At 42.6% G+C, this 14,121-nt stretch overlaps 1 protein-coding gene across 1 annotated transcript in view; it reads right to left on the bottom strand.

Moving 5' to 3' along the window:
* LOC126473771 (tetraspanin-9) overlaps nt 1-9,570 on the bottom strand; it is a 523,722-nt gene extending 514,152 nt beyond the window's left edge. Inside the window, exon 1 of the mRNA XM_050101035.1 lies at nt 9,385-9,570. The gene's annotated coding sequence lies outside the window, so the exon portion shown is untranslated. The remainder of the gene's footprint in view (nt 1-9,384) is intronic.
* Nucleotides 9,571-14,121: the final 4,551 nt, after the last annotated feature.

Raw genomic sequence — 14,121 nt, 5'->3', positions numbered from 1 at the left:
TGAGAGTCGCTTCTGCCTTGGTGCCAATGATGGTCGTATGCGTGTTTGGCGCCGTGCAGGTGAGCGCCACAATCAGGACTTCATACGACCGAGGCACACAGGGCCAACACCCGGCATCATGGTGTGGGGAGCGATCTCCTACACTGGCCGTACACCACTGGTGATCGTCGAGGGGACACTGAATAGTGCACGGTACATCCAAACCGTCATCGAACCCATCGTTCTACCATTCCTAGACCGGCAAGGGAACTTGCTGTTCCAGCAGGACAATGCACGTCCGCATGTATCCCGTGCCACCCAACGTGCTCTAGAAGGTGTAAGTCAACTACCCTGGCCAGCAAGATCTCCGGATCTGTCCCCCATTGAGCATGTTTGGGACTGGATGAAGCGTCGTCTCACGCGGTCTGCACGTCCAGCACGAACGCTGGTCCAACTGAGGCGCCAGGTGGAAATGGCATGGCAAGCCGTTCCACAGGACTACATCCAGCATCTCTACGATCGTCTCCATTGGAGAATAGCAGCCTGCATTGCTGCGAAAGGTGGATATACACTGTACTAGTGCCGACATTGTGCATGCTCTGTTGCCTGTGTCTATGTGCCTGTGGTTCTGTCAGTGTCATCATGTGATGTATCTGACCCCAGGAATGTGTCAATAAAGTTTCCCCTTCCTGGGACAATGAATTCACGGTGTTCTTATTTCAATTTCCAGGAATGTATTTTCGCATTCGGAAGAGAGAGAGTAGGTGATTGGAATTTCGTGAGAAACGCCTTTCTTTTAATGATGTCCAGCCGAAATCCTGTATCACTTAGTGACACTCTCTCCCACATTTCGCGATAATACAAAACGTGATGCCCTTCTTTGAAGTTTTTCGATGTACTCCGTCAGTCCTATCTGGTAAAGGTCCCACATTGAGCAGCAGTAATCTAAAAGAGGACGGACAAGCGTAATGCAGGCAGTCTCCTTAGTAGATCTGTTACATTTTCTAAGCGCCCTGCCAATAAAACGCGGTCTTTGGCTAGCCTTTCCCACAACATTTTCAATGTGTTCCTTCCCATGTAAGTTGTTCGTAATTGTAGTTCCTAGGTATTTAGTTGAATTTACGGCTTTTAGATTAGACTGATTTATCGTGTAACCGAAGTTTAAAGAATTCCTTTTAGCACTAATGTGAATGATCCATGTGAATGATCTCACACTTTTTGTTATTTAGGGTCAAGTGCCTATTTTCGCACCATTCAGATATCTTTTTTAAATCGTTTCGCAATTTGTTTTGCTCTTCTGATGACTTTATTAGTCGATAAACGACAGCGTCATCTGCAAACAGCCTAAGACGGCTGCTCAGATTGTCTCCCAAATCATTTATATAGATAAGGAACAGCAAAGAGCCTATAACACTGCGTTGAGGAAGCCAGAAATCATTTCTGTTTTACTCGATGACTTCCCATCTATTACTAAGAATTGTGACCTCTCTGACAGGAAATCACAAATCCAGTCACATAAGTGAGGCGACATTCCGCACAGTAATATTCCAGAAAAGGGCGAACAAGTGTAGTGTAAGCAGTCTCTTAAAGAGACTCTGAAAATATGGATACCTATGCCAATGACCACAGAAGATGTTTTGCGAATAAAAACTAAACACATCTTGTGTAAAATTCTCTGTAACTGGATTAAGCTCAAGAGAGAGAAACCAATAATAATTGTTTATAACAACTGTTGTAGAAGTTGGCCACTCAAACAAAAATATTAGTAGCAACAGACGAAGCTCCCTGCAGGAACTCCGAACACGATGAGCGGAAAATTAGCGGAACAACCATCAGTAGTCAGTAGTATACACTCAGGCCCGCAAAACAGATGATTTGAGAATCGTGAACGATCAAGTAACGCCGTGAAAGGTTTACTCATGAGAGAAACGTCAAAGCGACGTAAAGTCTGACTGCCAGCTTGCCTGTGTCTTTTTAGAAAAAAAAATGTGATTGTCTCTCAAGAAGGAGATCGCATTCACATTGCCGTTATCAGTGACCTGATACACAAGTATAGTACTATCTACTTGTTTATCGTCTCCTTTATTCAGACGACACTGTAACCAAAGGGAAGATCTATATGGCTCGTGGTCGTATATAGTGCTGGAAACTAAGGGTGTCAATAAAATATCGTTATATATCGACAGATTCCCATGAGATATCGATATGTATCGGAAATACTTTTCCATCGACATATTGACATATCAAGTGCTGATATTTTTATTTTATATTATACTTTTTTCGCAATTTTCGATAAATATTTGAAGTAGTTGTTTTGAAATTGTAGTTGAACATAGTTTTACTTTAGCAGTGTAAAGGAGTCATACAAATGTTTGAGCTTTTATCAGTCTTTCTTTTTGACTGTGTGAAGCAAAGTAGAAGTTCGATTGCGCTCAGGGGTGGCGGTGTAAATGGATTAACAAGATATCGGATGTGAAGAAATTTATTGTGCCACTTACCTGCAGTCACCATTGTTAAAAGTTATTATCGCCAAGTGTGAACGTGCATCGTTTTCCTTTCAGTTCTTGCTCTAATGGGATAAGCAGGCTGCTAGCTCGTTGATGTACAGAATATCTAGGAATATAACTCTAGAACTGGCAGTATATTCACAATGTGCAGTCGATATTTTTTTGGCCGGCACGTCGATACATCGATAATTTTTTCTGTATATCGTGCCCAATGATGATGCTTTTTAAATATCGCTGCATCGGCTCCTGATATTTTTAAAAATATCAACAGTTCTACTGCAAACAGGAGAATGGTGCCCGCTATATTACCCGCTTGTGGAAATATAGCAGAGCCCTTGGCAGAGATTGCTTTACGAGATCGAAGCTGAAAATGACTGATGTTATTGGTGGAACGTAATGTCAAATTACAATAGTTTTCACAAAGACTTTAAACTAAAGTAGGACGCATGTAACAACGGCTTCAAAACAAATTAAAGTTCTCTTGAGGGGGTCGCCGACTATCTTTCTTCTCGAACAGCCTTCGCGAACAAAAGAAGAAAGATGGGAAATGACAATCATGTCCGAAGTTACCCTTCACAACACACCGTAAGGTGGTCTCAGGAGTATATATGTGTATGTGGTGTCACTGTTTCTGTGCTGAAATATAATTTAGCTACAGATGATGGTAGCTGTTGATGTAGATACGCTGCTTGTTCGGAAACTTCCTGCGTCACCCAGAAACTAGTGAGCGCGGACACAAATTAGAGTAGTGCGCGGGCTTTCTTTACATTACGAGCAGCACAGGAGAATACAATGCGTCTTGCCGTGCGCTCTTGCTCAGCCCTGTTGAATATTATGCAATGTGATCTTTTTTAGAAATCACGCTCAGAGAATGAACTGGGTGTTACTCTTAATGTCAACGATACGGGCAGGCGGGCACGGTGGGTACCCGGAAATGCGTATCGTCACCAGAATTATAAATTTAGATGGTAATATAATTTGGATAAAATTTCACTCCTATAACCTTACACGGACCACATCACGAGATTCAAAAATCAGTCAGCTTAAATGTATAGCAATAAACAACAACAGAATTAATCAACAGGCCTGCCTCTCTGTTTCAATCAAAATTTTCGTATTCTCGTTGAAACACTACGACAGCCTTTAAGAAACTAGTGTCGTAATAGGAAGAGCAATTAAGGAAACTCTGGAACATCATAATTGCACTTCGTCAATGCACGGTAGGTGATAACCCTATGTGAGATCTGGATGCTGATCGAGTAGAATGAAATCCATCATGCTATTTGAACAAACAGGTTCCTATCAACATGCAATCTGCTGTAAATGTCTCTCAGTACCTAATGATGGCCTGAGTGCTGAAACCGGTTGTAATTAAGTATTTATCAGTACAACAGTTTTTGGAAAATTGTTCCCTGTCTTCTACTACGAGCTCCTAGCCAGGCCGCGAAGGCCCAAGGGATGTCTACCGACCACCATGTCATCATCTGCCTTGCGTCGGCATACAGATGCGCTATGAAGGGTCACATGGTCAGCACACTGCTCCCGACCATTTTGCAGACTTTCCAGACCGTGGAGCCGCTACGATTAGGTCAAGTCGCTCATCTAGTATCACGAGACTGAGTGCATCCCGTAAGAGTCTTCCCTCGAACCTGGGTCCTTCGCATGGCGACGCTGACCACGCAGCGATGGAGGCAGAGCATTTTCTGCTAAGAGTGTTTGTATACGAGGAAGCAAATCCCCGTCAACCCCTGGGTCGGTGTGAACACAGTGCCTCATTAAGCACAGCCCTATCTCAGATGGCACGCCCATGCTTTCTTCCGAAATCAGAGGTGTTTCACAAGGCAATTTCCGGGAGGTCATAGAGTTCGAAACGGAATCCCCACGAAAGAGCGACTTGGCATTTGAAAAGCACAGAAAGTTTTATTAAAACGCAAATTACCTTCATAAAAGAAAACTAAACAATTTAAGCTCCTGCAGGCCGCTCTGTGTGAAAGTATGACGAACTGCAACAGCAGCAATTGCGACAATGTTTTAAGCGACCAGTACACAATAGAACTGGTACCATCACAAAAAAGGGTAGACGAAGAGAAATTGAGATTTCTCGTATAGTGTGACACTTTCAGAGGTATCAGGCAGATGAGCGTTAGTGCAAGTTCTTAACTGCGTTAATCATGCTAATGACCATTTCATTTCAACAATAATGTGGCAAAAATATGTTTGCATCTATCAGATTTGTAAGCTTCTGTGAGATATTTTCTTACAAATTAATATACAAGGCTCGAATCCCGGGTCTTTACCACATGCTACAGACCATCCGAAGCGTTTGGAAAAAGTAGAGAGAAGAGAGAGAGAGAAACTGGTAAGTTCATGAGGCATGTACAGGGGATTTCATTCCGTAAATTTTTGTCCACGAACGAAGATTCGGTTCAAAATAACAGACTGCGCCAGGTAGCGTTGTGGCTAGCATACTGAACTCGCATCTGGAAGGACGGACGTTCGCACCCCCGTCCCGCCATCCATAATTAGACGAGTGCGGAAAATCCTTTTGAGAAGGACACGGCCGATACACAACTTCCGCATCCATCTAATCCGAGCTTGTCCTCAGTCCCAAATGACCTTGTCGGCTGGATGCTGAACGTCATTCATCCTTCGAAGCAGGAATCGGCATACAGTTTCAAACCGTCAAGACGATTCGTATCAGATTAAAAGTTTCCTTTTGCGAATCTACAACTTTTGAGTAACGTGGCACAGTGGTTAGTGGTGTACTCTAACAGTATTCGGGAATTTCGAATTTCAAATACCTCACAGCTTATCCTGATTTTCGTCTTATGTTGCTTTCGTACAACACTGCAGACAATAGGATGCTTCCTTAGATAGATGGCGACAATTTGCTTCCCCCGCCAAGCTAATACTCGATCTCTAATGATAGAAGTTTGGCCGGCCGCGGTGTCCGAGCGGTTTTAGGCGCTTCAGTCCGGAACCGCACGACCGCTACGGTCGCAGGGTCGAATCCTGCCTCGGGCATGGATGTGTGTGATGTCCTAAGGTTAGTTAGGTTTAAGTAGTTCTAAGTTCTAGGGGACTGATGACCTCAGATGTTAAGTCCCATAGTGCTCAGAGCCATTTGACCAAAGTTTACAAGATATTTTTAACTTTCTTGATAATTACCCCAGCCAAACTCAAGTATTCAGACTGCAAGTACCTCTGTCCTGCTTTCCAACTCCGCAAAGCTACCGAACTCGCTGGACTAACACCACTGGGGAGAAGGATATAGCCGTCAATGGCTTAGCTGCAGCCTATGGGTTGTTACCAGAATAAATCTTCTCGCCACAATATGGGTGTTGACTAATGAAGTACACATCTTAGATTTTAACAAGAATATAATATGACAATCCTACTCCAGAGAGATTTCCCTTATCTTCCGTCTTTGCCTTAATGGTTCTAATGGCTCTGAGCACTATGGGACTTAATATCTGAGGTCATCAGTCCCCAAGAACTTAGAACTACTTAAACCTAACTAACTTAAGGACATCACACACATCCATGCCCGAGGCAGGATTCGAACCTGCGACCGTAGCGGTTGCGCGGTTCCAGATTGAAGCGCCTAGAACCGCTCGGCCACAACCGGCTTGCCTTAATGTCTTACAACCTACAGGGTGTTTCAAAAATGACCGGTATATTTGAAACGGCAATAAAAACTAAACGAGCAGCGATAGAAATACACCGTTTGTTGCAATATGCTTGGGACAACAGTACATTTTCAGGCGGACAAACATTCGAAATTACAGTAGTTACAATTTTCAACAACAGATGGCCCTGCAAGTGATGTGAAAGATATAGAAGACAACGCAGTCTGTGGGTGCGCCATTCTGTACGTCGTCTTTCTGCTGTAAGCGTGTGCTGTTCACAACGTGCAAGTGTGCTGTAGACAACATGGTTTATTCCTTAGAACAGAGGATTTTTCTGGTGTTGGAATTCCACCGTCTAGAACACAGTGTTGTTGCAACAAGACGAAGTTTGCAACGGAGGTTTAATGTAACCGAAGGACCGAAAAGCGATACAATAAAGGATCTGTTTGAAAAATTTCAACGGACTGGGAACGTGACGGATGAACGTGCTGGAAAGGTAGGGCGACCGCGTACGGCAACCACAGAGGGCAACGCGCAGCTAGTGCAGCAGGTGATCCAACAGCGGTCTCGGGTTTCCGTTCGCCGTGTTGCAGCTGCGGTCCAAATGACGCCAACGTCCACGTATCGTCTCATGCGCCAGAGTTTACACCTCTATCCATACAAAATTCTAACGCGGCAACCCCTCAGCGCCGCTACCATTGCTGCACGAGAGACATTCGCTAACGATATAGTGCACAGGATTGATGACGGCGATCTGCATGTGGGCAGCATTTGGTTTACTGACGAAGCTTATTTTTACCTGGACGGCTTCGTCAATAAACAGAACTGGCGCATATGGGGAACCGAAAAGCCCCATGTTGCAGTCCCATCGTCCCTGCATCCTCAAAAAGTACTGGTCTGGGCCGCCATTTCTTCCAAAGGAATCATTGGCCCATTTTTCAGATCCGAAACGATTACTGCATCACGCTATCTGGACATTCTTCGTGAATTTGTGGCGGTACAAACTGCCTTAGACGACACTGCGAACACCTCGTGGTTTATGCAAGATGGTGCCCGGCCACATCGCACGGCCGACGTCTTTAATTTCCTGAATGAATATTTCGATGATCGTGTGATTGCTTTGGGCTATCCGAAACATACAGGCGGCGGCGTGGATTGGCCTCCCTATTCGCCAGACATGAACCCCTGTGACTTCTTTCTGTGGGGACACTTGAAAGACCAGGTGTACCGCCAGAATCCAGAAACAATTGAACAGCTGAAGCAGTACATCTCATCTGCATGTGAAGCCATTCCGCCAGACACGTTGTCAAAGGTTTCGGGTAATTTCATTCAGAGACTACGCCATATTACTGCTACGCGTGGTGGATATGTGGAAAATATCGTACTATAGAGTTTCCCAGACCGCAGCGCCATCTGTTGTTGAAAATTGTAACTACTGTAATTTCGAAAGTTTGTCTGCCTGAAAATGTACTGTTGTCCCAAGCATATTGCAACAAACGGTGTATTTCTATCGCTGCTCGTTTAGTTTGTATTGCCGTTTCAAATATACCGGTCATTTTTGAAACACCCTGTATGTACCTATTCATCAGCCAACATTGCACCAGGTATCCTATAGAGAAACTGAGTAGCAGACCGGTCTATACCTATCGGTTTCATCGTCCTCACGTTTCAATCATTAATGCGTCGTTTATCACTTAAAGGTAAAAATCATCATCTCACGCAATTAGTTAAGACATTTTGTTCTCATCTTCCGACAACTGCGTGCAAAGTATCATAAGCTAATGGGTTCAACAAATGCAAACAGCCGGTACGTAGACAGAATTACATGCTTTAACAGCTTTTTCATTTGTGGATTTGTATCTTTAATGTAACAACTGAGACAATACCTTCAGACGTTTTCGTGAGTAAGCACGTATCTTTATAATAAATCAACGTGTGCTGAGAGTTAAATTATTAGATGGACGCATTTGTATGACTGTCCATTAATTGGATGTAGTCATATTTAGTCATGTTCCTACACTTAGTTACTTGTGGCCATATTGGCTCGTTTGGAAACTGTGACTATGTGTAACAATTACTTATTAGTATTTTCTGCTACCAGTCACTTTTACTTGTTTTACGTTTAACATACTGCAAAGCGTTTCGAGCATGCTCTGTTCATCTTCAGCCGACCATGGATACAGAAAATCGTCAGTTAAAATAAATTGTCATAAACTAAATTAATATAGAACTTTTTGTTTATTGTTCGCCGTTGGCGTGGCTGTTGGGGTATTTGGAGGGAGACGGGGCAGTGCCCCCTTCCCCATCCCCCTTCCAAACACTCCAACAGACGTACTAAAAGAGAACAATAAACAAAAATACCTAGAGCAGCTATTACCAGCAGAGGGAACAATCTTTAGTGCTGTCGGCCAACTTTAAATGTAAGTAGAAGTACAGTATGTACTTTACGTAATATTAATGTAAGTTTTCCGGATTATCTCAATTTGTATCTTTTACAGTGTATATTCTGATGATTTCTTGTTCATTTGAAGAACGAAACAGGTCAATAAAAAATACAAAGTGCGACTTGTGGCTGTTTTCAAAAACTTTTGAAACAAAAAGTTCTATGTTGTTTTAGTTTAAGACAGTTTATTTTTAACTTAAGGATTTTCCGTACGTATAAATGCCTGAAGATTAGCAGAGCATCTCGAAACGCGTTGCAGTATGTTAAACTAAACGAAAAACAAAAGTCGCTGGTAGAAGAAAATACAAAAGAATAATTTCTAAACTTATCTAATGCCAACATTAAGTTTCATGAACAAGATCGAGACTACAGTTCGAAGTAAATCTAAGGGTAAGTTAGTTCCAGTCTTGTTGACAGCACGTATGTTCTCCAATATTGTGAATGGTCTAGACGTGTCACCAAAACTGATGACTTTAAGTAAAATCCACTGAACTACTTTGCGTAATGACTTGGGTTATTGCAAAACGAAACAGTTCAGAAAATTTAAAAGAAAAAACCACAGTGAAATCGAAGCGGTTTGTGTATCGTAACTTCGTGCTCTCGCAAACATATCAGCGATTTCGGCGCACATATGTCACTCTTCTGATAACAAGCGCAGATAACAATATCAACGGACGCTTCTTCGTCACACTTCTACTCAGTCAGATTTCGTTTTCTTGGACAAAAATATTCAGTTCATACGAATGTGGTGTTCCACAAGTACTAAGTCAGACATTTCTAAATCAATAAAAAATTCAGCTTGTGATTAAAAAATAAAATCACAAACCTTGGTGGCACTGGGAGACTATTGCGGTACTGCGATGCGGCCGACGGAGGTGCACGGCGCGCTGTTTGAATACGACGAAACACTATTTACTCGACCATCCCTGTGCGGCACTCCTTCGGAACTCGTTTCGAACTTAGGCGCGTCCTGTTAGCGCCCAGAGAGTGTGGGCACGAATGACGCTGTCACCGATGCCCACGCGCACGGCTCAATCTGCTGCGCGCTGTGCTGCCATCTGTAGGGGCACAATGCAAAATAGTCGATGCGTTCTCCTAGCGGCTTCCTGCTGAACTATTTGGACCACAGGCGGCAATAAAAGTACACTTCTTGGCCGAATCGCCTGGATTTCGTTCACAATTTGTCTCTTTTCCTGAACATCCCACAATCTTCACGGACGTATATAAAACGACAATCTCTGCCTATATGTGAGGTGAAAGGCGTAATCTTCGGACCCGTGTGATGCAGCGGGAACACTGTACATCATTCACCGTCCTTATTCTCCTTTTCGAATCGTAGCGTGTAACACGGCAGTGTGTTTCGTTAACTACGTCGGTGCGTGGGAAACAGCGTGCTGTAATCCCTCAGAAAACTGAAAGCGCGAATAGCGTGCTGTACTCCCTCAGAAACTTAAAGCACGAATTCGGAGAGTTCGTCCACATATGGAGCACCCTCTCTATCACCATGACAATGGCAAACCATACACGAGCGCTGCGACATCTGCAACCATCTGACGCCCTGGGTTCACTGTCATCGATCATCCTCCATAAAGTCCCGACTTGGGGTAATCTGGTTTCCATGTTTCCAGAACTTGCAAGAGCACTTACTAGGACTCCACTTTCATAGCGATGAAGCGGTGCCAGCAGAGGTTAGGTTGTCGCTCCGTCAACGAGGCCAGTCATCCCACAGTGACAGTGTCAACAAATTGGTCTCTCGTTGAAAGAAATGTGTTCGTTGCGGGATGACTGTGATGAGACCTAAATATGAAGGCATGAGGATTAAAGAAGTAGAATGTTTGTTTTATCTAAAAACCTTTAAGAGTTTTCACTTATTACAAAAGTCAGAGGAATTATTGATGCCCTTGTAGATGGTCCGTAGTGCAGAATACAATTTTCGACCTCGATAACCCTGTTATCTCGGGGGCAGCCGAGAAACAGCACAATTTTTCAGTATTTTTTAGTGCATTTTTTCTCTTGCATGCTACTACATTTTTCACTGCTTAAACTATTTTTTCAAGACATACTCGAAACAAAAGGCATAATTACATAAACATCAAAAAGAACTGCAAAATGGGCAGGTTTTAGCACTAAAACTCCAATTACACAATTATTTCAAGAGAGAACAAGTACGTTTAATGTTCATTTTTTATAACAAAATCTTGAATATGGTTGCGACTCAGCAACTGTATAGACCTCTCTCTATATTTAAAGAGTTTGAAAAAAATTGACCAACCAGTTGCAAACCAAAGGTTTATTTAGAGCCCTTGACATAAGTTTAGATATTTCTAAAATAGCTTCTTCAGAAGGAGTGGGTCCTGAAAATGTATATAAACGATTACAAGTTATTTTTATATACATAACAAAATATTAATAATAGAAAAGTATTTGTGAGGTAAGCATACTCACTTGTCACATCACATGGTGGTAAATTACATTAGCCGAAGCCGAGCGACTGTTGTCATATATAAAATTGATACAGAAACCAGAAACATCACATGCCATGGCTATGGACAGCAGCCAGATTACATTCAGCGGTGTGCGGACGCGCGTTGTCATGATGGAGACAGATTCCCGCCGTCATCATCCCGCGCCGTTTGTTTTGTATGGCTCTGCGAAGTTCTTCAAGGCCTCACAACATCTTGCAGCATTTATTATTTCACCTCTTTCCAAAAATCAACGAACAAAACCTGTCTTCTGTCCCAAAACAGACACCATGATTTTCCTCACTGTTTGCTGACTTGTGAGTGTTTTGGCTGAAGGATAATGAGTCTAGCGCCACTTCATTGATTGTCGTTTGCTCTCTGGAACATTGTAATAGGCCCAAATTTCATCTCCTGTCACTACAGAGTTGAGAAAAGTCTCGCCTTCAGTCTCTAAACGGTCAAGGAATTCGCGAGCGGCACTGACTCCGTTCATTTTGTGTGCATCTTGGGCACTCATCGCGCTCAGAACTTGCGATAATTTAATCGATCAGTTACGATTTCGTGAACAATAGTTCGTGAAATGTTTGGACAAACTGCATGTAGGTCGCCGGTTGTCGAACGGCGATCAGAGAGAAGATATTCTTCTATTTCCTGCACCACATCATCTGTTACAACAGAGGCCTTCCGCCTCTCTCTTCATTGTGAATTTCCACAGTTGAAATTCCGTACCCATTTGGTCATAAGCTGCCTTGACATTACATCCTGTCCATAAACTGAAACAATTTCGCGATGAATTGCAGCCGAGTTCATGCCCTTAGGCCGCGTCCTACGTAACGTAAGTGACAGAAGCGACCGACAGCGCGCGGCAGCTTCAGGCGACAAAACACAACCGCAGGTGTAGTTACGGAAGTGTCGCTGCCTGTCTCCCGCTGCAACTGGCGACGTTTGAATTCAAGCGTGTTTGAATCTTGTGGCTGCAGAACGCGCGTCAGAGAGCGACAGCCACGCGTCTTCTCAGCAAAGCAGTGGAGCGGACGCGAGGGCAGATATGAAATACTTATCATCTGATTTTAAGATAACTATTCGGTGAAAAAATTCGATTCTTACACATCTTATTGCTTGATATTTTTAAACGATAAAGGTCTGAGTTTATTTTCGTTATTCGTCATAGTTACCTTGCTGCACGAAGTTGAGTACATGGCTGCACGAAATTTTTAAGAATTTGCAGAGGAAAAAATCACATTGCGTGGACTTTCCGTATAGTTTATTTAAGGCCGTACATTATTTATTGCATGTGAAATGTAACCAATATATCTAAATATTAGAGTTGCGATTATTATCAATTATAAATTATAAATTCAAATACCTCATCCTCATCACTACAGGATTCATCATTGCTATCATCATTACAATTACTGTCAGAATCAGATCCACTGTCACTTTCTCTATGCTTTAGATTTTGTACTCCTTCCCCCTTTTTCTCTATTTCAGCCAATTTTGAATCCAAATTTTCATTTACTTTTACCGTTTTTCCCTCTATCACTACTTCAAACTTGGTTTCTACCTCAATTTCTAAATCATTTTTAATCTGATCGATTTGGTTCTCAGGTTTAACCCTATTTTCAACACAAAATTTCCTGGCTGCTTTAACTTCACCTTTACACTGTTTCTCAGAAACCCACACCTTCCTACTATAGTTATTAATTAAGTTTTCGTTAATTACCCTGATTACTTTCAAGCAGTTAAATATTTTCGTGCAAAACTAAACCTCACGCTGGTCACTTTGATACCCCGTTTACCTGTTTCTCTCCCTTTGTTTGGCTATGAAAATTTGGACGAAACCTCATGGTGTAATATATAGGGAGTCTTGTTTTCATCTGCTCACGCGTTTACAAATACGCATCGAGTGTTAATCATACGATAAAATAGTCGCTTCTACGTGCTGTCATTCCCAAAAATCGCCGTTTCGATATCTTGAACCGTTTATGAGATACGACGATTTTTATGGCCACTTGATTCCCGAAGCGCAGGAAAAGTTCGGACGCGCCGCGAGCGACCTGTCCGCGGATATAACAACCAATATCTCAAGAATGGAAAGAGATATCTTTCCGGTCTCAACTTTAAATACAATTTAGATATAGCCCTATTTCCTTGAGAGGCCCTTATAGGTCGATACCCTCCACCCTCCTCCACCACCTTCCACCACGGCCTGAGTTGTTGTTAAAAATGGGACTGCTTCACGTAGTAATGTACTCCCAATATAGCACTATGGATTCAATAATTCCTCGTATCTATGCTATAAAAAAAAACTTCATTAAAGCTACACAGATGGGATATTGGAGACTGCACGTCGACTGTCCAAAAGAAACGGTTGCCTACTTGCACGCTGCAGGTCATTTGAACTATGTTGAGAGCGCACATTGTACTTTCAGCGCATGATCAACCTAGAAGACAGAATGCTTCTTCAGGAATTTTACAAATTCACAGCTGCAGGCTACTTCATTATTCGTCGTACTGCAAAGTTCTGGTTGGGAATCTGATAAGACACGAGCATAGAGCATGTCCTCATGACGGCAGTAGTAGGGCAACAGGGACATCTCCAGTTTGTTAGTGTGGTTTGTCTATATTCAGTGGCACGTATATTTTCATGGGCAAACCAATTGTTCCCTTCTGACTGAAATGTCCTTAACCTATTGTTCTGCTAAGATGATTATGCCTCCTGGGGATAATCTGACCTTTTGACTGACAGGTCCTTAACCTACTGTTTGGTTAAACGGTTTCCATGTATCCCCCACCCCTCCCACTCCACCTTCCTCATTCCTCTGGGAACTCCTCTCACTGATTCAAGCACACTTTAGATCTCGATTTGATTGACTAATTAATTAAATCAATCAATTAATTAATCCCTTCCCCTCTGGGAAACACCCCAGCCCACCCCCTTTCCGTCCCCCACCAGTAGGCGGGAAATTTCTTGTCGCGTATGGAATATTGTTTAAACAATTTAGACAATGCACTGAATGTTGTTTATTTAAATAATTAATGGGAGACAAGGCAATGTATAGAATATAGTTTATTTATTTATTTAAAGAATTTGATGGGAG

This window comes from Schistocerca serialis, chromosome 4 (assembly GCF_023864345.2).
Source record: "Schistocerca serialis cubense isolate TAMUIC-IGC-003099 chromosome 4, iqSchSeri2.2, whole genome shotgun sequence".
NCBI classification, from domain to species: domain Eukaryota; kingdom Metazoa; phylum Arthropoda; class Insecta; order Orthoptera; family Acrididae; genus Schistocerca; species Schistocerca serialis.
Note: the sequence above shows the minus strand (reverse complement) of the source record. Positions and strands in the feature narration are given on the sequence as shown.